The sequence below is a fragment of the Gorilla gorilla genome, chromosome 19 (assembly GCF_029281585.2).
Source record: "Gorilla gorilla gorilla isolate KB3781 chromosome 19, NHGRI_mGorGor1-v2.1_pri, whole genome shotgun sequence".
NCBI classification, from domain to species: Eukaryota; Metazoa; Chordata; class Mammalia; order Primates; family Hominidae; genus Gorilla; species Gorilla gorilla.
The window spans coordinates 28300732-28305030 of record NC_073243.2 but is presented as its reverse complement, the minus strand read 5'-3'; positions in this window follow the sequence as shown (position 1 = coordinate 28305030).

The window sequence follows — 4299 nt, the reverse complement described above, 5'->3', positions numbered from 1 at the left end:
TTCAAGTGATTCTCCTGCCTTAGCCTCCTGAGCAGCTGGGGTTACGGGTGCCCACCACCACACCTAGCTAATTTTTGTATTTTTAGTAGAGATGGGGTTTCCCTGTGTTGGCCAGGCTGGTCTCGAACTCCTGACCTCAAGTCATCCACCCGCCTGGGCCTCCCAAAGTGCTGGGATTACAGTTGTGAGCCATCGTGCCCAGCCCAAAGTAACTTTTGTTTCAAAAAGCAATTCTCCCTCTGATGCATTGTGGCCATCAAGTTTGGAGTTGTTAGGTTTCTAGGGCTCTAAACCAGAAACACCTCAGACCCAATGAAGACAAAAGCATCCCTGTCCTGATTCTATTATAATGTTTTCCTGTGTGCCCTGGGGCCCCATCCCCGTGCCCAAGACACCAACTTTCTGAGCTTTCTGAGACCTTGTTCGTCTTTCTGTACACCAAGGTCTCAGTACAGCATCTAGAACCCTAGAAGAGTGTCTAGAAACTCGAGTGTGTGTGTGAGTGTACTGAATGAATCAATGAATGAATGTCTGTGTGGAGAAAGCCAGAGGGTATTTCAGACAGGGTCCCAAAGTATGTGTCCCTGGGTCAGATCACCAGATCTTGGGGATCCCAGGAACTCCCCCAGCTTTGTAGGTACAAAAGTCTGATTTATAAATATACCCAAGAGATGGCCACATATGAGTGGACTAGCTTATGGCAACCATACTTACAAGCGTGTACAGCAGAAAGTCAAGTTATAAATTATACCTTTGTAACTACAGGCATATGAAAATGTACTGCTCCCAGCATTCATTGGCCAGATTATTCTGCCTGGCAGCCATCTCTTCATAGGACTCCCCCATAGGATAATCAGAGGGTTCCAAGAAAGCCTGGACTTTTCCATGGCAAGGGCTCTTTTGCAATGTGACTTTGATACTTCTCCCCTCAAGAGGCAGAATATAATTTTCCTCCCTTTGAATCTAGGTGGGTGCTGTCTGTGTCTTGCGTTGACTTCTGGGCCTTATTCTTCAGAAGCACTGCAATTTCATTTCATCTTTTTGGAGGCTGACCACCATTCAGAGAAGCTCAGCCCAACTACTGAATGTGGACAGTCTACATGGATGGAGAGGCAATGGGAAATGAACCAAAGCACCCCCAGCAGGGCCAGTACCCAGGACCCACACCTGTGAGTGTGGGTTCCACACTCCCACCTGTGAGTGTGAGGTTCCACTCCCATTGAGCCACCCAGCAGCCACTGCAAGGAGCAGAGACAGGCTATTCTTACTAAACACAACCGTGACCAACAAAAGGACTGAAAGTGATTTCAAGCCACAAGCTGCCCATATACAAAATGGATAACAAAAAGAGACTCAAAGCAAGAGGAAGTGGCTGTATTATATTAATTGTTAATATCACTGACTTCTGAAAGTCTGTCGCCTCGATTTCCACTTTCTCTGCTGTCCCGATGGTCAGGCTGCCTCTACTCCAGCAAGTCCAGAGACACTTTTCTGTTTCAGACTCTCTGAACTATCCTTTTGGAGGTACCAGTCAAACCAATCCCCTTCAGAAAACACATACATGGTTGTCTTGATTGAATTTTAGGCCCTGCTTAGTTGTAAACTGAAAACCTCATTTAAGCTACTGGCTTGCTTCTAATTTCCTAGTATTTATTGTCTGCCACAAGCCAGACTCTGTCCTAGGAGCTAATGATACAGCAGAGGACCAGATAGACAAATCCCAGGCTCATGAAATTTACATTCCAGTATAACCTCAGATTGAAGAAGTACTAGCTATTGTCTTCATATACCAGGAATAAAAATATGACCCAGAGCATAAGCGCAGAAAGTACACTGGGCCCTAGAAACAACCTAAATAGCATCCAGCCCTCAGAATTTTATATAAGTAGATGACCAAAACTGATTCCTCCTATAATTTTGAGATAAGTAGTTTAAGATTACCCAACAGATAGATATGCACATAGGGCACCGATAAAATAGAGGAACCAATGTATTTTTGTTTGTGAAATTTGATATATTTTTTAAAAGGATCAAAGCAGTCATCACAGGAAAAAAATCAGTATTTTATTTATTGCACTACACTTTTTAAAAGCAGTTTTAATGAATTAATTTTTTTGTTTGTTTGTTTTTTTGTAGAGAGTGTCTCACTCTGTCAGCCAGGCTGGAGTAAAGTGGTATGATTATAGCTCACTGCAGCCTCAAACCCCTGGGTTCATGTGATCCTCCTGTCTCAGGCTTCAGAGTAGCTGGGACAACAGGTGCGTGCCACCATGTCCAGCTAATTTTTACTTATTTATTTTTAAATTTTTTAGTATTTTTTGGTAGAGATGAGGTCTCGCTTTGTTGCCAGAGCTGGTTTGTTTGTTTGTTTTTGAGATGGAATCTCCCTCTGTCGCCCAGGCTGGAGTGCAATGGCGTGATCTCGGCTCACTGCAACCTCTGTCTCTGGGGTTCAAGTGACTCTCCTGCCTCAGCCTCCCCAGTAGCTGGGATTACAGGCACATGCAACTACTCCCGGCTAATTTTTGTGTTTTTAGTAGAGACGGGGTTTCATCATGTTGGCCAGGCTGGTCTCGAACTCCTGACCTCAGGTGATCCACCTGCCTCGGCCTCCCAAAGTGCTGGGATTACAGGCATAAGCCACCATGCCTGGCCACAGAGCAGGTTTTGAACTACTAGCCTGAAGCTATTCTCCCGCCTTGGCCTCCCAAAGTGCTGGGATTACAGATATGTGCCAGGGTGCCCAGGCTTTAAGCAACTTTTAAAAACTATCATTTTTATTTCAAATACTTACGGAGATGGTGGTATGATAATCTTTTCAGTTTGTAACGCCCTCTAACTGTGTAAAGTAGATCTGAAGTGTTTTCCTGACCCTCACTGGGATGGTTATTTCAAGTACAAAACATTTTCACACCGTGGGTGATAATCTTCCATAAAAAATTTCATATTTGAATGAAAACAGCTCAAGAAATACATTAATGAGCAAAAATATATGGGGAAAGAGGAACGTGTAGTTTTGACTTAACTGAAGAAACCAAGAGGAAACTGGTCTCCATATGAAAATGTGATCCTGGAAAGTCAGGTGTCAAGATTTTCGAGTAGGAATCTACATGACTTGAATCTCCCTTACTTCCTGAATAAAAGTGACATCTTTCAGTATTTATTTAAAAAAATCATATGTCAGTGGAGCTTCCAGGTAAATTATCTTTAAAAAATCATATTTGAGTGGAGCTTCCAGGTAAATTATCTTCCTCTTTTAAGGGAGCTCCCTGTATTTCTAGCGGCTTTAAGTGATATCCCTTTCAGTGAGACATCCTCATTAGCTACATAAGAGGGGACTGGGTGTTTTTTTCAAAAAGCTGGTATTGGGACATCTACCTCTGTGATGTCCCTGGTCAGCTATATTGTCTAGGAGTTGAAACATTTTGTATTAATTTTCTATCATTTACTGGGTGCCTCTTCTGTGACAGTGCCACTCAAAGGGCTATTGATATATTATCAGGTGACTGAATTCTATATTCTGAAGTAGGAGATACTGTTATTGCTGTTATTACATTTTACAGATAAGAAAGCTGAGGCTCTGAGAGGTCAAGATCACGCAGCTAACAAATGAGCCAAGACTCTTGCTTCAGAGCTTGTCCTCTATTCTTGCTTTTCTTTCCAAAAAACACTACAATTTTTGTTTTGTTTTGTTTTGTTTTGAGACAGGGTCTCGATCTGTCACCCAGGCTGGAGTGCAGTGGCGCGATTTCGACTCACCGCAACCTCCGCCTCCGCGCTTAAGCGATTCTCCTGCCTCAGCCTCCCGAGTAGCTGGGACTACAAGCTCGGGACACCACGTAAAAATGATCAAGTTCTAACATGTATGCATACGAATTACAATGGAAATAGAATTAGCAAAGCGCTTATGCTAATGCTCAATACAATTGATTTCCTCACATTTAATCCTCACAACCACTACAACCACCTCTAACTCAAGCTCTGAGGGACTGACGTGCCCTGAGGACACAGCTCTTATCTGGTGGGAACAGGAGCGTTTTAGCGAAACTCCAAACTCCTAGGACCCGCCTTCCCCAGGAAGGCTTTTCCTGGCACTGTGCTTCCGGAAGTCCCGCCCCCAGGAGAAAAACAGCTTCCGGAAAAAATTGCGGCCGGGAAACCGGAACAGAACTAGGGGCGGGGCCGCTTGAGACGCTCTAGTATTCCTCTACTCTATGGCCACTGTCAATTGACAAGTCCCGAGCGGTAAAGCTCCTTTCTATTGGATGAGCAGCCTCGCGTAGGCGGGAAGCTCGGTGC